Raw genomic sequence first — 22,069 nt, forward strand, 5'->3', positions numbered from 1 at the left:
TCACCATCCAGGACTTATTCAAAGCTGAAGGAGCCCAAGAGAAGCCATTCAGTGCATCTGTTTCCCTTAACATCCTACAGGATTACACCTGTAGACTGTCCTTTAACAAGAAGCTGCAATCTTCAGCTGTAATCCTTGACTCCTTGATGGAGTGCAACAGTATGGAGTGGGACCAAATACTGATTTTTTAAAAATAGAATATGATTAAATGTAAGGCTGCCTGAGTCTGGCTGTCTTGTAGCTTTGTAGGTAACTCTTCACGGACAAGATTTGTTTCTTCCTGTCCCTTTTCCATTCTACTGAGCTTTTTTCCTTGTGATGAATTCTGCCTAAGTAAAACAAGGATTTGTCCAGACACACAATTGTCTAGCAAGGAGGTGGTGAAGCAGATGCAGTTGTTGGAACTGATGATAAGGTAATTTTCTCACCCTTCCAATAACTGCAAATGCGTTTGAAAGAGGATTCTCAGTGCTGGTCGCACTTGCTGTTGTGTGTACACCCCGAGATAGAAATCAGAGATTGACTGGTGGATAATGAAACAGTGCACTGTGCCTGAAGGAACAGACTGGGCAGGCATCTCAACTCTCCCTGGACTGGCCCACCAGAATGAGTCAGTTGCTCAGAATTTTTCTGGCAGATGCAGCCTCTCTGTTTCCTGTCACAGTAATTATCTACCACTTGTTTACAGTGTCTGTGTGGTCCACATTATCTGAACATCTCACAGTTGCAAATGGATTATATCTTTGTAGCACCTTTTTGAGGCAGAGAATTCCCATTTTACTGATGTAAGTGAAATCTAAATGACTTGCTGAGGGTATCACAGGAAACTTGTAACACACTAGAAAATAAGAGAATATCACCTATCCAAATTTTGCTCCTAGGAAAGATAGCTCAGGTTTAAAAAATGGAAGGGAGTATTTCCTTTAGCATAAGAAGATTTTTTTCCATCTAAATAAATGACTTGCTTTGCTGTGTTCTTGGAGCCAAACGTCCCAAGTAACTCAATGATATGTTGCTAAGACCTTTTCTTCTTTTGGCTGTGTTAATTGTGCATTTACCAAATTTGAATAGAACACCTTTTTCTCTGTAAATGAAGCTCTATTTGTGAGGTGTTTGGAGGTTTTTTGCAGGGGGAGGTTAAGGGCAGGCCTTGGTTGATAGTTTTTTTCTCATAGAAAAGAAAGGTCTTCTGAAGATTTGGAAGGAATGGGGTTGGGGGTGGGGAAATTTTTACCTCAGCCAAAATAGTCAGTATTTCATGGTTTGGGATATGCATTAGAGTGTGGGAGACTACATGTGGTGGCCCTGAGATCTGAAGCTTCTTTTCCACATAGTACTGCAGTGCATTCACTGCTACTCTTTCTTTCTTTTGAATGTCAGCTTCTTACCAGTTAAATTTCCTTAGAAATGTGCACAGGTTCATAACAGGCATTTTCCTTTGAACAGACTATTTTTTTTCAGACTGTTTTCCCCCAAAAATAGTGTTTGGGAAGAGCATATAATCAGGCCTAATAGCCCTTAACAAGTTAGTGACTCCTTGAATCCTACCCTTTAGTGGTATCTGAGAAGTGATTCGGTCCTGAAGCATTTGCCTGTTTTCACTGCAACAAAGCTAATCAAAGCCACAAAGCGAGATGGCCTCTTTCTCTGCCCTGAAGCACTCCCGGGTGCTTCCTTGAGAAAGCAATTTGCTTTGGAGTTATTAAAACAGCACATGCTGTAAAAAAAAAAAAATAAAGCAACTTCCCAGGCACAGGTGGGGAGCTGCTGAGTATTAATGCCAATTGTGCAGTTCAAAATCACAGCTTTGTTCTCGAGGTTGTAATAGTGTTAAAAAATTCAGCCTTGATCTTGATGAGAGCTCAAGTCCCTAAGCTTGTGTGGAATCAGGGTCAAGGTTTTTAATTTGTTCATTCTTCAGAGATGCTGAGCACCTTCTGTGGCAGCTGAAATTAGTAGGAGCTGTGTGCACTCAGCATTTTGGAAGGAAAACAGCGTGTGCATGTGTTGTGAGCTGTGATGTACAGAAGCCAGGATCTCTAGGGGTTTGCAGTATCTAATAAGATGCCCCCTATAGTTGTTTCTTAATTAAGCCCCAGACACCTTACATGGCTTCTCTTGAACTTCAGGACTCTGCTTTTCTCGAGCATATTTGAGGCTTCTAGCCTGGCAACTCCTTGGAGCTTTCTATTAAGTTATTAAGGGGAGGAAAACCAGTCGGTTGCCTCAAGCTGAGGAGGAAATGCTAGACTTGAAGGATTATCTCAGTGCAATGAATTTTAAAGACTTTTTGCTATATATGTGTGGAAAGCTATCAAAATGCTAATGGTTCTGCTGTCTTTTTTAACCCTTTCAACATATGGAGCTGATGGGGGAGAAGTGAGATTGATATTATTCAACTGTAACACGACAGTTTAGTCAGAAATTAAGTTTCAAGTAGCTTTTCATCTCTTAGCCACTTCTCCCAGTGATAAGGAAGACTGATGCACCCATGATTTGGACAGACCAATTCTGTATGCACAGTTGAGCCCATCTGCAGGTGTGGTGTAGGCCAGGTACTCCCTGCAAGCAGCATCCTACAGGAAAGGCTAGCACAAGGCTGAAGAGCTCCTTTTGGTGCCCTCCCCCTCCTCCATAAAAAAAAGTGAAGTTGGAACCAGGTTGCTGTGGCTGGATGATCCTGCAGCCCCTTTTTGGAGTGATTCAGGTAGCAGCGTGGAGTCTGGGTGCTTGCCCACCCACTCTGTGGGGCGTGCAACCTGCTTGCAGTGTGAAGGGTGCCTCTGCTCTGAGGGGAGGTCTGTGTGGCTGCCAGAGCAGGTGGGGATGTCTGTCCCTGCCAGAGCAATTCATCCAGCCATGTACATACCTGAGGGTCCTGGATGGAGCATCCTCCCTGCACAGATTGGGCACAAGTGTCCTACAGTAGCACAGTTTTTCACCAAGGAGACTCTGGCTCTCCTGGGTGCCTTGCCTCACCATCCTAAGCAAGGGAAGGCATGGGCTCTGGGTGGACACACAGGTCAGAGCACTGGGAATGTTTTCTCCATAGCTGCTGTGAGCTGGGCAGCAAGGCTTGTAAAAATGCTGAGCAGGTTCTGTGTTTGCAGTAGCTCTGTGCTGCTGTGGCTGCTCTGCTGCTGCCGCCCAAAGTGGCTGGGCTGGTTAAGTCTGTGCAGGAGGCAACCAGGCATATTCCTTTGGGGATACTGTCTGTATCTGTGAGGAACTGCTGTTGCATTTATTTAGGTTTCTGGCTGAGGTTTTTGACGTGTTAGGAATATCTCATTCAACCCTACAGAGATTCTGTTAATGTTCTGCTTTGGAACCAGGTAAATACTTGGCTAGCCAATGATATAAATAACTGAAATTGTGTATTATTAGACCCGTGAGGCTCAGTCATTCCTTTAGCTGTCTCTGAAATATGTTAGAGTAATGGGTCTGTCTGTGCTTATCTTTTTAATCAGGAGTAGCCAGGCAATTTTAGCCCTCAGGAGAGCCCAAATCACTGAGCTGCAGGGTTATCTTGGCCATTAAGCTTATGGCTTTCAGGTTTCAGTGAACCTGTAATGTTATTTATTTATAATTTTTAAGGTATATTTACTGTTAAATATGAGCTGCCATCTTATTTCATATCTTCAAAGCATCAGTCCTTTCCATTTTGCAGCTGAAACATACGGTTGACCACAGGTATCACCTGGGGGCAGGAGCAAGGGCAGGCAGTATGGAAAGGATTGCTGCAGGGATTTGTTTGGGGCTCGGACTAAGGTGACACTGGATGGAGCAAGCTGAAGAGACTGGGATAGCAGTGAGACTCTGTGGAACAGGCTTTTCCTTTCTCATTTGACATGAGTGTGTTGAGGTGTTGTATAGCTTGGGGCATCCTAAGGTAGACTGGATAGGACACTGGGGAAGTCAGCTTTACAGAAAACTTTTAACTTGAATTGTTCTAAATAATATGACGATATGGCTGGTGCATAGTGCACTAAGCATTGTGTTGACCATGGTTTCCTGTTTGGCTTTCAGCAAATTTATTACTCTGAGTCAGTGTGTATGTGTGAAGAAACAGCTATTCGCCCCATCCCCTTGTATTTTTTCCCATCATGGACAGTTACAATTCATTTGCTGATCTCATGTATATTTAAAGTCTGTTTTCAGTGGACTCTTCTCTCTCTAATTCTTACATTTTCTCAATGAGTGGCTTTAGGAATTTCAAACAATATTTTTTTTAATGAGAAATTATTCCCCTTGAAATTTTTGTGATCACTGGGAAAAAAAAAATCTCTACCTTTTTCTAATTCTTGTTTCTCATAAAAAGTGCTTTTTGCTTAATCTTGAAAATTTAAGGTTGCATGAATAAACAGGTGCCTCTTAATGTGTCCATAGCTGTTTTGCAGACATGAATTTTAAACTGTGGAACTCTGTTGCATTTTCCATTTGGGTTTTTGTGTGTCCAAAGAGAAGGGAGCTTGAGCTGCGTTCTTCCACTACAACCCCTCCTTCCATTCTAGAAGATGGTGGTGTTGGCAGTGGGAAAAGTAGGATTTACAGTGGAGTGTAAGTATGTGACATGTCAACGTCACTTCTCTGATTAAGTATGCAGGTAATCTCTGCAGATTAAATGCTAAACACAAATGCAAAACAAAATCCTCTGCTATGTCTGAAGAAACATGACATGCAGAGTCAGGCTTTTGGATGAGCCTGTGAAGCTGGTTGCTGGGCTGCCCAAAAGGGCAGTGGGTTATGCAGGCATGGTCTGTAAAGGTATTTATTGGAAGGGAATGGCTCACCCTTTTTGATAGATGGCTTCTGCCTTTTTTTTTTTTTTTTACATGCCTGCATAATTTTAAAACTAATTCTCCTTTCTTTTGACTGCATGAGGAAAGAAGGGGTGCAGAAGTGCTGGTTAACAGCAACCACAGTCTAAATCTTGCAAGTTGTCATCTTGCAGAAATTGGTTCTGCATGTACTAGTCTATGTTTCTGAGATGAGAAGAGTTGTAGGAGATGCAGCCATGACAGTAAATAGGCAAAGTTCCCTATTTGCTCATACTGGACATATCTGTGCTCTCCCATCAGAGAAATTGAGGTTTAAAACATTGGAGTTTTGTGCTCTAAAAGATTTCCATCTTCAGTGTAGCAGTAATTATTTCCACCAAGAATCTTTGTGTTTCCAGATTCCCAAGATTGAAGATACCTTATCCCAGGACATGTAGCAGCATGATGGGTAGAACACCTTCTGGGAAAGAGAAAGTTCTCAGTTCAAACATTGGCTTGAACTTTAGGCAAAAAGCCTATATGAACCAGTCTGCAGTATTCCAGAAGCCACGCACACAGTTAAATTACTTGTTGGATGAGCTGTGGTTGTTGTCCATGTGTGTGGTCTTAGCCCATGGCAAATGAAAGGTAATGCAATTTAACTAAGCTCTATCACTGCTATATTAAATTACCTCACATCACCTGCAGGGGATGAGCATGCACATGGAGAGCTACCAAGAGCTGATGCTCATCCTGCTCTTACTGCAGTACACCACAACTGTATTGGCACCTCCACTTGAGAGTCCCAGCAGGCAAGCAATAGGTAATAGCCAGCTGTAAGGAGAAGGGAATAGAGTTGTGCCTCCATTTAGAGAATGTAGTCCCTAAAAACCATCATGTTTTTAGTTTGGGAAGTTCAGGTGACTGAATTTGAGGTTGATGGAAATAGAGGTTTTCCGCAATTACTGTACCTAATAAAAAAAAAAAAAAAAGCGCCATTTCCAGCAGATGTTGGCTCATTTGCTGGTAGGGAGGTCCTTTTGCTTGTAACAGGCAGTGGTGCCAAACATATTTTCGTTCTCTTGGGAATGTGTTTTCTGAAAGATTCCTTTCATCTTCAATGAATTCTTGTGCTTTAAACACAGGAAACATTATTGGGTTTTTTTCCAAATATCTGTGAGAACTTCTTTTTAAATAAATTGAAATTGTTCCATTTGATAGCAGACCAAGAAGCAGTCTGTCCTCACTTTCAGTTGCTTTGTCTCTGGGATCAGTGTTCCTTGCCTAGGAATACCAGGAGGTACTGAATGATCTGACCTTGCCATGGATGATGCAGCAAGCTTGGCAGCCTGGAGATGCGTCCAATTTGACTGCCCTAATTGGATTTGAAAGGGAATTGGTGTAAAGTGATGTTAGAAAGGACATAGGAATCCACTTTGGCTCCCTGGCCTTTATGCTAGGAAGAGTCAAGTTTAGCAAAAGCCTCTGTAGCCAGTCTGTGTCAGCTCAGCCTTAGGAGACAAGAATTGCTGGCAATGCCTTTGCTCTGCTGGGCAGTGGGAAGGACTCACCTTGGTCTGACCTGATCCCCTGGGGCTCATAGTGTGAGGGTGGCAAGGTGGGCCATGCCAGCTTCAGAACCTCTAAGAGGAGAGGGAAACAAGGGCTTGCTGAAAGGAGATGCTGAGTCTCTTGTCCCCAAACACTTGTCCTGGCAGTGGCCATGATGATGGTGCTAGGCAGTGCTCTCTGCAGTCCAGTGGCTATCATCTCGATGGTTTGGTACTGATGGGGCGATGCTGGCGGCACCACTGCACCCTGATCATGGAGTCAGGGTCACAGGTGCTTCTGTGTCCTTGTCACCTGGTTGTTCATCCTGTTTTCTCCCAAGCCAGGGCTGAAATCTCCTGTTACTGGCTGATAAAAGCTTTTGGGCTGAAAATTTCCCATTCATATAATCTCTCAGAAATGATCCCAGTGTGACAAACTCTCTTTCCAGCTCTAGTTTCTCTTTTGCTGTGATTTCTTGGAAACCAGGGTTGGAAAGTGTCTCTTAAACATAAATGAAGTTTAACATCTGTTGTTGGTGACACAGATCACTGCACATAGAAGAATGAATGTGCAAGTTCATGCACAGCCTGCTTTCACTGCACAATGAAGATGTGGTTAAATGGGAATTAGGATTAATACTGGATTTAAGATCCTCGTAGTTGGCTGGTAACAGCCTAATCTCCTCAAAGGCTGCAGGCAGCCTGGCAGCCTTTAGCTCAAGGCCAACGTTGTTTGCAAAACCTGAAAGAAATTGAATTTTGATTCTTAGAGCACTTTAATCGTAGCCTTTCAAGATAGGGATGGGAAGAGCATATACTATCTCAAATGCAGCCTTTTAATTTCCTTCTTGTATGACAGTCACCTAGGCTTCTAGGTCTGATGGGCATTTGACAGCAATATTTTTCATTTCCTTTTGTAAAAGCTTAGGGATTCTGATTGATTTTGGAAATGTATAAATTGCATTCTGAAAGTTGATGTACCGAAGTCTCTGTATAGGCAGAGTGAGATAAATCCAAGTAGGGCAGCAAACATTCCCCAGTTTAAAGTGTTGGGAGTGCTAAATATCTTTCAGGTAAGGAGGCTCAGGAGGCCATAGAACTGTGCAGCTCCTGGGTGGTGTGGTCAGTTCAGTCCAGCCTGGTTTGTTTTTTTTGCTGTGGTAAAATTGACTGGTGAGAAATGCACTGCTGAGTCTGTGCAGGTCCTGAAATGAATCACTGCATTTGACATTAAGGCCCACGTTAGAAAACAACATGTTTTACCACAAAGCATTGATGCTTCTCCTGTTTATTGTGGCTACAATTTTTCTGTGTGCCTAGTCAGTCTATTCTGGAAGCCAGACATTTTGTTATCTAAATAACTTCTTTCTGCAGCTGCATCTTAAGGTAGACTTTATGTAGGCTTAGTCCTGCATAGCCAAACAGGACAGAGGTGTAAAGTTTGCCTGTACAGATACTTCTGATTCCTTGTGTTCAGTTTTCTCTTTGATAGCCATTTTGATTAGTTCTGCCCAACCGCTGAGAGCTGTCCTTTGCAAAATGCTTTTCTATCTGTATCACCGCTTGTGACAGCCTGGCAAAGTGTGTCTGCTTTTCCTTTGTTTTAAATCAACAGCCCACCCTGTGGATGGGTCCCCTTTAGGGGGGGTATCAAAGGTCTCAACAGTATGATCCTGGATGCCACTGTCAGTCAAAGTGGCTCTGAGACACTGAGGATGGAAGGAGCAGAGGCACATTGACTAGATTTGAGTGGAAAGCTTGTGGAATGCTGCTGATACAATTCAATATCCATGTCGCTAAAAAGAACTACTTTTTTGCAGAGGTGGTGATGAAGTGCCTTTGACTAGACCTGAATCCACTCTTATGAATTTGTTTTCTCTCAAGCCTACTTATTCAAACTCCACCTAAATAGATTTCTTTGGATTGTTTCTCTTTCCTTCTGTGTTGGTCCTCCTTGCTTAGGCTGGCCTTCTTCTCTCTGTTGCCTTGTGTAGAACCTGTTATCAAATAATCCTATTAATCTTTTTAGATAATCTCTGAAACACTTACCATCAAGCAGGACATTTTTTCTGAGGTATGAAGTTTCCTTGCATACCTTAAGTCTCCTGGCTCTCAGCATGTGAAATTGAGAAATGGTCGTCCTTTCCAAGGCTCAGCGCCCACATGATGACGTGATTAAAATTTGAAAGACAGTGACTTTATTTAATATATTAATGCATGTCTCTGCCCCCATTGTTGTCTGAGTAAAGGGGAGCATCTCAAACATTAGGCCAGCTGGAATTCAGGTGTCTACTGGGGCTCTCAAGTCCCTTAAAGCACAAGCTGTTTGAGGTCATGTTGATGGGAAAATTTCTGTTCTGTTTCATAAAAGCCATAAGCCAGTCAAGTCTTTGGTCTTTCAGCTATATTCCCTTTACTTTTCAACAGAGATTAGTGGTAAGAAACAGTGGATAGACAGGGAACCTGGGCAAGTCTGGCATCCAGCAGCAAAGGTTGGTAGAGATACAAGAACTGTACCAGCACAAGAAGGTTTATTTCGGTTGGTGAAAAGCATCCAGGTTTCGCTGACTCTAAGAGAACTTATCTCACTGCAGAAGTCAAACAGCTTGGTTTAAAGCATGCAATAATTCATGGAAGTGCCTTGTGAGCATCTTAAAACTGTTGTTTTGTTCAGTATTATGACTGGTTGGAAGGTTTGGTCTGTGGTTTTTCTGGTGTGTGGTGGGAGGTGGCAAAGACTGCTCAGAACAGCAGTGTGTAATGAGACAGTGCCATGCTGGGTGGGGCATGTGGGGGTGAAGCTCAGGGATTTTTAAGCCTGTTAAAATTCAGGAGAACATGCATTAATGCTATTGCTTGCTGTTGTAGCCTCTAGCAAGCAGATACGGAGCTATTAAACTCCTCTGAATAGAAATAGGAGTGAGGAGGAATATCTGATAACTCCAGCTTGTATCAGCTGTACAAATTACTCGGAGGAGAGGAAGCACAGGGATAGTGTTTATAAAAAGAAACCAACAACAACCAAACCAAACAAAAAAATTCAAGCCAACAGGAACAACAAAATCCTCTTGACATGTGTCAGGATGTGCCTACCAAGAGGATGCAGGTTTTCATGCTGGCTGAACAGTGCAAGAGGGAGAAAAGTGGCATGCTGACCTCTAGTTGCATCCTGGCATGTAGGTTAAACACTGTTTGAAGTCAAGGAATTATAAAATTATATTACATTATGAAGTAAAGGAATTATAAAAAAGCAGTTGTGCTGGTAGAGATGAATGGGTGCGAATAAACTTGTGTCTTGCTCATGGTAGCTTAGAGAGCTCAGTGACAGAAATGCACCTTATGACTGCACAGTGGCAATTTCTTACTATTCCTTCAATGAGTCCCCTCTATGCTCAGCACTGCGACTGACAGAGGCCCTTTACCAGCACTGAAGCTGCACCTCAAAGCTAACTCTGCTCAGCACAGGTCTCACTGATGATGCTGTGCTTTTCAAAGCATTTGCAGCCTTGCCTGAGGAAGGCCAGCCAACATCACCATGGCTAGTAGCGCTCCACCACTTTTCTTTCAAATTCCCCAACTGTGGCCAGGAATGCACAGCCCCTGCACTCTGCTGTGCCCTGGCCAGCCCGGTGTTTTGTTGCAGATGAATGTGGTGGGATGATCTGTAAACACTGCTGTGTGTTCTGATGGTGAATGTTTGCAAGCTGTTTGCACAACGTTACTCATTTATCCCCCCCCCCCCCCAGCCCTCTCCAAGACCAGCTTCTGCTTTATCACTCCTGATAAGCTGGTGTGTGATCTGAGGCAGAGCCATCAGCCAGAACCGAAGGCAGGCAGGAGTCCCAAGTGCATAGTTTGGGGGCAGCTCGGTTTCTTTTCTGATAAGCCTGTGCCTCTTGCGGCAGTACAGTGCACACTCCTTTTAAAGTGTAATCATAATCCTCTTTGCAGCCGGCGCTGCTATCCCCACAGGAAGCATTAGCAATATCACAAAGTGCGGAGACTTCATTGTTTTCCCCTAATCTGCAAAGGGAACTGAGACAAGACAGAGGAAACTTTAACCTATTCCGTGCCTCAGTGGCAAATAATTAGTTTCTTACTGAGTGGGAAAACGGGGGAAGCCTCTTAGTTAAGATAAAGTAAGCACAAGGCTCACAGGCTTATCTTGCTCTGTGGAATTCGGGAAAGGACATGTCCTTGAATTCGCTTGTCTGGCATGCCCAGATTTTGTGTTTGGGAGAAATGAGTCTATTAGAGCTGCCCTAAGTGATTGCTGGGTATGAGACACCTCTTGCCAGGAAATGCAGTAGCCATGCTTTTGTTTAAGGACCTGAACAAAAGGCTCTGGATGCTTAATAATGTGCAAATTTGGGTGGGTGGGATATGGAGAAGGTTAATAGGGCACGCTAACAGAGGAGGAGCTGAGTTTGAGAGAGGAGGGGAGGAACACCGAGGGCATGGCAGCAGACAGAAAGAAGAAAAACAGGAAAAGCAGCCCCTTTCTGCCATGTTAAAGTTAACTTAGTCCCCACTGACATTTCTGGGTAAGTGCAAGCTGTGTCTCATAAAATAATGATATTTTCAGCCATGGCTGTGTGAGAGGTCACAGTGCAGCTCTGAGGGCTGTCGGTGTGCAAGTCTGAGTGCTGTGTAAGTGCTGTCCAGACACTGATCCATCACAAGGTGTGACTGGCTGTGGGAGTGCTTTTGTGAGTGGGAATTCACTTTGGGTCAATGCTTTACCTTTGCAGAACTCATCTTAGCAAGCTGCCTGTCATGAAAATTTTCTTGTCATGCTTGCATCTGAGGCTGGGCTGTGCTTTTCCTGAAAAGGAAAAGCTGAAGCGGGAGGAGTTGCCCTGGCCTGGCATGGGGGGCACAAATCTGGAATGGGGAATGGTTTGCTTGCACATGTGCTGTGTCTGTGAAAGTCCTTTAATCCAAAATATGACAAGAGCAATGGAACAAAAGAAAATGCTCTCAAAAATAACATGAGATAAGAATCTGGGTAATTTGCTTTTTATTTTGCTCAAGAGTCCCTGGAGACTTCTTCTTTTAAGGGAAGAAATGTAGCTTTCAAGGTCGAGTTGTTTTGGTTTTTTTTTTAAATATGCTCTGCCCTCCCCCCTTTTTCTTCAGACTTCAAAGGCAGTCAGCTGAGAGCTTCTTAGGAATGTTACATCTGTTCAGAGTAAACGTGGATTGGTGGGAAGGCACTTTTTCTTCCTCCAAAGTGTCTGAAATTTGTACACAAATTTTCTTGAGACTGTGGTAAACAAAACACGTCAGTGGGGTCGGGGCTGAGTGATGCACAGCAGTGAAGGGTGGAAAGCCAGCAAGTGAGAGCAGTGTTCTGCAGAGGCATTTAATTTAAACACAAGTGGGTTTTTTTTCTTGATGCCTTAATAGAAAACAGTTCAATGTCTGTTCCTTTTAATAAAATTGCTTCAGAAATTGAAACCGAACAAATGGACTGAAATGTGAAATAATGCTTGGCCACTCCTCAAACTTCTAGCTCGTGCTAGCTGTGTACCTGCTGGCATACCTGGCTTGCCCTTTTGTTTTCAATCTTAATCTATGTGTATCAAAGAGTGAAATCAGAATTTTGCTCTCTGGCTCTAGCAATTACCTACTGGTCCTTTACCAGCAGATCCAAGACCTATTGGCAGTAGAGGGGCTTTGAATCAGGCACTTGACATGAGACAGAAAATGTCACTGTAAGCTTGGAGGGTACAGCAGGTGGGCTTAGGAATTGGACTTAGTTTAACACCGCTTTGCCTGTAATGGATGGGAATTTATTGCTGATTTTGATGAAAGCTGATGTGTGGCATTGCTGAGAATGTTTGGAAATCCTCTCCGCAGCAGGACTTACGGACATGATCAGGTCCCAGACAGCCTTGTGCATAACTGCCTCTTCACATCACAAAAGTGTAACTGAACTGTAAATGGTTTTCACACCAATTATTTCCCTCTTGTTTTTGAATAGAACCGGGAGGGGGGTTGTTTATCCCATTTCCCTGGTGCAGCTGACACTCAGATCAGCAAGCTTGTGCTGAAGCTGTTTCCTCTGTGTGTTTCCCATAAGGAGGCCAAGGAGTGTGAGATTTGTGATTCAGTGTGTGGTTTTGTCACATGCCTACCTAGGCTGAAGCTGATAGAAATCTTGGTGCTATGTCACTTCAGGTTGGGTAAGTATATTTTGTTTGTTGCTTTTGTGGGATTTTCTTTTAAACTAGGCTTCTTAAATGAAGAGCAGCAATATTTAAGCTTCTGTGTAAATAAGCAGAGAACCCTGGCTTCATCTTTACTAATCTGTTTAACCTTCATCAGCCCAAATATTTACTCTAGGCATTGAATATCCAGGCAGTGTAATTCTGATGCTAAAATTCATGCCCTGAGAATGCTGTAGATTGACTAATCCTGCAGAATTCCCGAAATCCCTGTCTGTATAAATAAACTTCCTATATGAAGGATTATAGCTAAATGCCGTGAATTCAGATCAGCAAAGCAGAAGTACAGCAGTTGGCCCATTTCTTCTGCTGCTTACTAATGCATTTTTATAAGGTTATTCATCTTAGTCTAAATAGATGTGTAAAGAAAACTGCAAATACTGAAGCACGATGCTGTCATATACTGCATGAAGAAATTTAACCCTCTGCCTTTTATCAGTTTTCAAATCAACATCAGCTTGATTTACCCAGACTTGAAATTGTTACTCCTTTTGGGTACGGCATTTCTGGTGAATCTGTGTTTTGTAGGTCTTTGACCTCTTCCTGCAATTGGGCGATGTAAAGAGTTCATTAAACAGTATCAGAAACACAAAATTTGTAGCTCAGTTGCTGAAGATGTCCCCACCCCTCCACAGGCACATTCCCCCAGCTGTAGAGCAGAGCCTACAGCATCTGGATTTATCAGCAACGAAGCTGACATCTCAAGACTGGTGTGAGGTGTCCATTGCAGGCAATACTTATAAGACCCCTGTGCAAAACTTGTTGGTACAGGCATGGTGTAAGCAACCTTCTGAGCAGCTAAGCTTCTGTCCTGTTACTGTATTAATTACCTGTTCTTGTGAGAGCAAAGTGCAGACTTATTTGGGATCCTTATCTTGGAGAAGTTCTGTTAGTATCCCATCGTGATGCCCTGTCTGTTACTGGACAGTGTTCCAGAGATGGGAAGGCTGTTAACACCCAGCAGACAGGAGTTAATTTGGCTATTTTAAATGGAACAACTGAAAACAATGAGATCAAGCTACAGAAGTAAAGTAAAAACTGTTTGTGGAGGACTTCGCAACAGCATTGGTCATTAGGTTAATGAGAAGCTAATGCATTCTGTCTGAGAATTTTGAGAGTAGACTTGCAAAAATTAAATAACAGGAGAGCCAGCAGGATGGAATTATTCCCTATTGGCAGGGAAGGGTCCCAGCCAATTTTACTCTGTTTTTTGCTTACGAGATTCTGTGTAACAGTTGAAAACTAGAAGGAAGAAATTGCTCTGCTGCTTCAATATCAGGAAGAGGTCTAGCCTGGAATCTGTGCTGGTCATGGCCACTTGGTCCTAACAGATAATTCTCTTTGCTGGAAAAGGACCAGTAGGGGAAGAATTGTACCTCACTTTACTTGCCAACAGGCTCCATAGGGAAATTCCTTCTCTGTCCCATGCTGGGTTAGTCAGAATTTAACAGTATATCTGGGTAAGAATCACTGCAGTTAGGCTGCTAATCTCATTTCTGTCCTCAGATAAGATTGTTATCTGAGTAATTGTCTGTTTGCTCCCCCTTCCGAGTCTAATCAGAGTGGATTGTGCCAGTACCTCCTGGGGCAGAGGAACTTGGATGTTGATTGCCCTCAAAAGAAAGAGAAAATCCTCAGTGTATATTTAATGTAAACTTCAGTTTTGTTAGATGTTCACAGGAAAATCATCTGGAAATAACTTGCTCAGACGTGTCTTGTGCTTTTCAGAGCAATATATTTGTTCTGGTTTAAAGTCTAAGTTTAGTCAGGCAAGCTCATGTAGTGCATGCTGTGGTGAGTCTTTCAAAGAACAATGCTGTGCACCAGGAAAACTGATATTTTCTCAAGCCCTGGGACAGAACAAGTTCATGTCTGCAGAGAATGCATACTCTTAGGTGCTCCAGCCAGCAAATAAATCTGAACAATTAGTGCTTTTTGCCTTATTTCAAAGCAAATTGCAGGAGTGGGTGGATTTTGCTGATGGGTATAAAGGAGACCCAAAGATATTAACTTTTCTTATATCCTTCAAGTTGAGACTAGAACTTGTCTCTTGATGTGCTTTCCTGAGGAAATATACTGTTTGGTCTCTTTGCAGAAGTAAGCAAACCGCAGGTAAAGCAGCACTCCAGTGCGATACAGAAATTATGTGTGTTCTGTTATATGGGTGAGAAAACTGAGACACAGATGTACCACAGGCTGCTATGGGAGTTGCCAAAGCAGAGTTGTGTAGATAAGGTCTGTGCCAGAGCCAGCATTGCTGGTGAGTGCTCCTGATTTCTGCTCTGGGTTACCATCTCCCAGCTCCAATCACCAGCACCGTATGAAAAACAAGACATGGTCCTGCCCTTAGTGGTGCTGCTGCTGTAGAGATGCTGTCTGACTCAATCAGACCTGTATCCCTGGATAATTTGAGGAATCTCTAGTGTTTTCGAGCGTGATACCTAAAGAAAGCTCAAAGGGCAAGGGCATACTACTGGAGAGAGTGCTCAGAGCTGCTGAACTTGCACAGCTTGTGTGTGAGAACCTTGGAGGCTGTTTGATTCAATCAGGCTTAAAAGATGTCGAATGAAGCAGGTCCTTTCAGGCACATGCAAAAGACATCTTGGGGACCTTGAATCTGGTATGGCCACAGCTGCTTCTAGCCTAATGTGTGCTTGGTGTGCTTAGTGTAGATATTCTCTTAAACTTTTATTGCATAGTTTGCTGCTTCCTGCTCCATTAGACTTCAAATCACTAATAGTAGTGGTGGTTTCATGGCTATAGTGTCCCTTTTAGCAGGAACTGTAACCACTTTCCATTTGCTGGATGACTTAACTGATGTTGCTCTCTTTTTTACAAAGAGGGAAACAGACTTGCAGAGAGAGAGGAAGAGAAACAGAAAGAGATGGAAAAGCTGTGTTTGTTTGCCTATATTGAACTGAAGGGATGCCAGAGACAGTGTTTAGAAAAGTGCTTCTGGAACTGGAAGTAATACGATGACATCAGGACAGCCAGCAAACAGAGCCTTAGAAATGCAGGATGGTGTGGCCATCCTACTGCCTCCAGAACTCGAGTTTGCATCTCCACACAGAGCTGCAATATCGCCTTACTCGGGCCTAGCTGTGGTGTATTTGATTTGGCCCTGCTGCACATGCCACAGATGTCAGTGTCCAGCAGCAGAGTTTGTGGTCTTGAAGGCCCCTTTGTATGGTTTGTGGCCTTGTGCACAGGAATTCTTTTTTTTTACCCCTTTTCCATTACATGTGTTGCTTCTTAAGGTTCTTGTTGTGGTTATGTTTTGTTTTTCCATTTGAAGCATATTTTTGGCACCCCTTGGTCCTTTAATGGGCTCTCATGTTAACAGACACCACAGCCATTAAATGTGCTTTGTTATCTGGATTTCTTTGTGAACCATTCGTATTCCATGATCTTGTCTCCAGCTGAGGAGAGTGTTGTAATTTACTCAGCTACTTCTGCTGGCATAGCACTTCGGAGCCATCCCTGATTGGATGCATCGCTCCCCGTGCTGTGGAGTGGAGGGTGAAGTTGTACATTAAGGAGCTGTTGGCTGATTTATGAAAAGCTTTTGGAGGCTGGGAGCAGATTCCTCTGGAGGGGCTGAGGAGCTGTAGTTCCTGCCTGTTCCCTTTCTCCAATGCCCACAGCACAGGGTATAACCCTGTGTCTGCTCCCTTACCTCCCTCAGCTCATGGCTCCATCTGCCCTGTTTAATGCTACCCTCCCATCTGACACCCACGGCACCGCTTATTCAGTCCACAGCAAGGATTTTTTTGAAGCCATAACTCTACATCTCTGTCTAGTAGCCCCTTCATGCTGAACCTTGGACTGACCCACCAGTTTGCAGAGTGGTGAGTCACAGTCACTCTTCAGCAAAGTTACAAGGCTGGTCTTTGAATCCTTGAAGGTACCCGTCCCTTTCTAATCTGAGCATTCCCTGGTGAGCGGGCTCTACCTTGAAAATTTATGGAAGTACTTCATTAAACCAAACACTAGCAGCTACCATAAAAAGCTTTTCTAGACTCTATTAACAAGGGAACACAAGAGATGTCACTGAGCTGTCAGGCCCAGACTGACAGCCTGGCCTTGCCATGCTCAGGAGTACATGACATGACTGAGGAGTTCCTGCATTGGAGTTGATCTGAGGACAAATCTCTCCCTTGACGCCTCCAACTGCTATGCTGCCTTTCAGTAGCAGTTGGAGATGTTGAGATAGTTGAGAATTCATCATAAACTAGTTCTACTCAGCTACAAGAATAGCCATGCATAGTGTGAACAGGGGTAACAAGTCTTGCCAAGCAATAGTTTTAGGAGAGATTACATAGAGAGATTTATTGTTGAGGCCAACAACAAATCCATGTGTGAAGCGTAGTATCAAAGAGCAGGAAATAAAAGAATAAGAAGAAATATTTTACTTGTAACCTCTCAGATATGTTGCAAGGAGATTTGTCTCATTTTTTATGGGTCTTCAATTATCTATGACAATGATCTTTATTTGTTTGGATTAATCCTCAGAGGATCTGTGCAAACTATGGACAAACTTTACATACATATGCACCATTTCAGTTAAGATGGCTCCAGCTTGGAACTTGATAGAGGAAATACAGCTGATTTCAGTGAGAGATGAGGAAGGCACCATCCTCCTTTTGAAAGAAAACTTCAGCAGAAATTATTTTGTGTAGATTGGCACTTGAGTCCTACAAGGCACTTCCATCACAGAAGTTGCTTCTTACCCATAAGGCATAAAGGTCAGGAGAAAGGAAATAAGTTAACTAATTATAGGGAGGCATCAACAGCACATGGGAAAACAGAGAAAAGAAAACGGTTCAGGTGACCTGGGGAGTCAGGATTCCTTTGAAGTGAAGCCAAATGTAAACTTTCTGGTTACAATGTGTTGTGGTCTTTCCAGGGCAGAGTTTCTGGCCTTGCTTCCTATTAAGCACATCATGTTGTGAATATTTAAGGCTGGCTTGTGCCTTTGGGTGTTTCTCAAAAGACAGATGCTAAAGAACTCCCCTTCTTTCTGTTGAATACTAGAAAGGGGCCCAGTTTATCTTGTTTTTCCAGATTTATTTCTCTTCCATTGCTTGCAGTGGTTTAGGTCTGTTAGTAGAATCACACCAGTGGTGAATCACAGCACTGGAAATATTTTAAGTCCCACAGTTCACAGTTTGTTCCTAGTGAATGTCCTGTCCACTTGAGCTCTGTTCCAAGAGAATTGTGGCAGAGAAAGTTTAGATGGGGGCCCGTCTTCCTACCGTATCCTTTTGCAGATGGGATCATGATTGCTGCCATTACAATTGGTGCTGAGGTCTCCATAGGTTAAACAGCATATCCAGAAGTTTCAAATGAAGCTCTGGCTTCCCAGTGGTAGGAGTGCCAATAAAATGTGGCTGTGAGTCCTTGGACACAACATGTAGGAGAATTCTTCAGTAGTAGGAAGGAAGGGAGAGCACTGATGCTATGGCAGACTTCTGAATTAGAAATGCTGGACTAGAACTTCCCTGAGAACCTTCCAGCAAGGATCCTGATTCCTCCAGTAATTTTTGTGCTCTGTCTTTAGCTCTTGCTGCCTTTGAGATTTGTACCTGAACAAAGACTTTGGTCATCCCATTCAGTAATAAAAATTGGCAGCGAGGTTCCTGATGGCTTTTTGCTTCATATTTGCTGCTGCACAATGGCAATAAAGTGGCATGGGGTGAAAATCTGTACTAATTTGGGAGTTAGATTGCCTGTGTAATAAGCTTCTCTGTTATTCTTTGGCAGGAGCAACAGCTAATATAAATTTTTTGCTGTCACTTCTGCATGGGCCATGTACCAGCATCAAAGTTAATCTCTCAAAATTATGTTCCATTATAAATCTCTCTTCACAGATGAAGTGGGTGCAAGTAGGCAGAGAGGTCCAGAACCAAAGAAAAAAAGTCTGAAGGACAAAAGCAGTCTGCCTGTGCATCACAAAATTGTGTTACATCTTGCCAGTGATGTCCAGAAAACAGAAGCTTCTTGGCCACAGTGTTCTCGAGGCTTGTTTGGCAGAGAAGATATGGTCTGTGTTGACCAGAACTGAGTTCCACCTTTGTAAGTACAAGGTGTAGGATCTTAAAAGGAATTTGAAGCAATTTGTGTCAGTTGTCCCTTATTTTTTTTCTTCCAACAGCACACAGAATGTTTAATGTCACTGTTCCTGCCTGAGCTCTGGGAAATCAGAAAAGATCATCAAGACCTTAGTAATAGGCTGAAAAAATCCCCAGCATATTTAATTAGCAATTATTCTTTTGATGTTTGGGTTGATTTTGAGGCTTGTTTTTTATCAGGTTACTCTTGGGTAACCCTCTGTATACAGAACAACTTCCCTGCTTTCATGAATGTCAAAGACCCTCAAGGTTTAAATGTACCAGTGTGGTTAAATTACTTTCATTTTTAAGCTTCATTTAAGTTTAAATTCTTTTTGGATAGGGAAAATGAAAATACTCCTCTGCTGTAACATTCTGACAACTCTGGGCAGGGCTGAAAATGATTGATTTCTTACACTCAGTTTAGAACCCCAGTTTAAAACTGATGTCTGCTTAATGCTTCTTCTTGCCCCTTTTTATAAGGGGATGATGACAAGTGACTTAGTTCCTGGGGGTGAGGTTTGATTTTTCATTTTCAGGAGGTTTTTTTTGTTTGTTTCTTTGTTTGCTTGGTTTTTTTTGAGTAGATTTTGTGCTTTTGTTTGTTTGATCGTTTTGTTTTGTTTTTCCTTTCTGGAATAAACCTTAACTATATTAAATTAAGGTGCATTTCTATTCTTAGGGAACCCAAGCTGTCTTTTCATTCTTGATGTTTTCTTCGGACTGCTGAGCAAATGCTATCAAGTTTACATTGAAAATGACACTGGCTATGCAGAAAACTGAGAAGTTTATTCCAATGTACAGTAGGGAGAGTGCCCTATTAAAAGTCCCATATGTGTGTGGCTGCATATGTTATCTACCTGTTTCTAAGCATAAAGCTTTAGAGACATTGCAGATCCACTCTAAAGTCATTCAACTTCACTCAGACTTTTTAAATCAAAGACAATGGTAATATTTTGCTTTACATTCTGTTCACTGCAAATATTCTGAAAGGTTTTACTTTCAGCAGTATTTAGTACTTCAGTTTGAATTTGATAGAATTAATGTCAGAAAAACTGCAAAAAGTGTGTCTCTGCGTACTTGGCAGTCAAACATGAGTTACAATACCAGGACAAGGATGAGGTAGACATGAGAAGCTGCATCCAATTTTTATCATAAAAAGCTCAAAACAGTAATCTGGTTTCCCAGAGAAAGCGCCTTTATTTTATTCATATCTGGCCTGTTGAGCAAAGGTGGGAAATAAATCTATAAATGAGAACAGCTTGCACATGAAGTACTTACTATTCTGCACATCAGTCATTCGTCATCCTGTTAAATTCAAGTGTACTAAAGGTCTACTTGGCATGCCCTTGGCTGTGTTCTATGCTCTTCCATGGCAGAGGATATGTGTGTCCTCTTCTAACTCACATAACCTTCAGTGGGCTCGAGTCTCCTTCAGGCTGCTGCGTCCTCTGAACTGGGCAAGCAATCATCGCTGATCCTTCTTGAGAACCCAGTGTCTGCTCACTCCAAAGAAGCCTCCTTGACTCCTCTTGCTGTGTTTTGCCAAGTACTGGGGGCAGCTTGCAGTGTGTGATTGCAGCCTGCTTGTGTCGTTCTTCTCCGTTTTCCCTATGAGTTTTCTCAAAATGTTTTCTCCAAGCATATTATAATGTCTAAGGAAGGGGTCAAAGTTCTTCATATATTAGAGTAAAATTGGGTTGAAGTTCTTTTTATGTTAGAGTAAAACAGGGCTGAGGTCACCACACAGTTCTTACTGTTGTCAATTATGACTTACTGCATTTTTTGTCAGCTACATGTGAGAAACGTGTAGGGAAATGAACTGAGGTTTTTGTAGTTGATAGAATTTCCAACTGAACCAAAGAGTAAAAAGCCCACTAACAATGCACTGACGTCAGGCTGCCTTGATGTGACTGAGAGAGTTTTTGTCTGCGAAGACAAATGCTGGAATAAATCACTAACTGGGTTTTAACAACTGTGGTGGTTTTGGCCTGGTTTCTGAACCTGGAGATAGACAAAGAATTGTAACACAGCATCTCATTTTCAGTCTGTTTTGACCAACCCGCAACAGGGTCCTATATGTACTAGAGTCTACCAAGACACAAGTTTTGACAAGCTCCAAAACAATTAATTACAGTTGATAGCTGACGCTGGAATATGGGCTGCGTCAATCACAGGAATGGTTTCCTCCTGCTGCTCTACCAGAACAACTTCAGGCTGATGTTTGGGGTGGCAGAGAGAGTCCAGCTGCCTTCCACACCAGACAGCTTGAGTGGTGAATAGCTTTCATACACAGAATCCATCGTCTCTCATGAGGGATGTGACTGTGAAGTAGCTGACTTCTGAAAACAAACTTTCTGCAGATACTTTTTTCCACCCACAACAAAGGTCTTGTTTGGGAATGCTTTTTGGCTGCCGTCTTTGCAACCCCCCTGGGAAATGCACTGTGCATTTGACTTGCGCTCACCAAAGGAAAAAGTGAAAGTAACACAGCTGTAGTGATTTACTACGAAGTTTTGGGGCTAATTGCCTCATATGTTTAATTAATAACTGACACATTCTGTCCCTCAAAGAGCTTGGAGAACTTCCATCTGGACCCCTAGTGATTACAGCCTGGAAGCCATCCCTGTAATTAAGGAGCAGGCTATAGGAGGCCTGTTCCCATTATGGGCAATTATTGTGCTTGCTACTTTCCCCCTCCTTTCTTACAAAAGGACTGAGAAAATAGGGCTCAAAGACTAATCTGACATAAAACCCTGACTAAAGAGGTGCTTTGTGCTGCCCCATGGTAGAATGATGGGTTATATTTTGGTGCCAGAACTCTTTTTTTCAACAGGCTGTCAGGGGACAGGTTCTCCAAAGAGCAAAATGTGTCTTACACCAAACTGAAGGACTTCTTGGTCAATATTAACTGCCAGTGCAAGAAGAGGATTTTTGCAAAGAACCAGGCAACTGAGTATTTCTACTGTTCCTTCTCTATCTCTCCCTCCCAACTTTAGACTTGCACTAGGTTTGACAGCTGCTCATCTGCAAAGACTCTGGCTAGCTCAGGAGCCCTCGGAGTAGAGGATGCTGTGTCTTTAAGCCTTCCATACAGTGCTGAAATGTTATGACAGAGCATCTCACAGGGGGATGCGGTTTCCATGGCAACCTCACACTGTAAGATAAGCAAACTGGATTATTTTTTTTCCTGAGAGGTTCAAGAGAAAGGAAGGAATGAGGCGATCTGTCAGCAGGCAAGACTTGAAAAGAGGAAACCATGTCCATTAATCCTGTAGCCCTGGCTGCTTTGTGTTTTAATTAGAGAATGTTATTATGGCAGAAAGCATGGGCGCCTCACCCTGTTATGGGTTTTTGAGGACTTTTTTGTTTGTTTCTCTTTTTATATATCCAATTAATAAAAAACAAAAAAAAAAGGGAGG

The 22,069-nt window shown here is 42.8% G+C and overlaps 1 protein-coding gene across 6 annotated transcripts in view; it reads left to right on the plus strand.

Moving 5' to 3' along the window:
• TSPAN18 (tetraspanin 18) overlaps nucleotides 1-22,069 on the plus strand; it is a 131,058-nt gene that overhangs the window by 21,965 nt on the left and 87,024 nt on the right. The window contains exon 1 of one of the 6 annotated variants that reach the window (XM_069017188.1): nucleotides 10,832-10,851. The exons of the other annotated variants lie outside the window; for them this stretch is intronic. The gene's annotated coding sequence lies outside the window, so the exon portion shown is untranslated. Of the gene's footprint in view, nucleotides 1-10,831; nucleotides 10,852-22,069 lie in introns of those variants that run through there. 6 annotated transcript variants of the gene reach the window in all.

This window comes from Aphelocoma coerulescens, chromosome 5, assembly GCF_041296385.1.
Source record: "Aphelocoma coerulescens isolate FSJ_1873_10779 chromosome 5, UR_Acoe_1.0, whole genome shotgun sequence".
Lineage (NCBI taxonomy): Eukaryota > Metazoa > Chordata > Aves > Passeriformes > Corvidae > Aphelocoma > Aphelocoma coerulescens.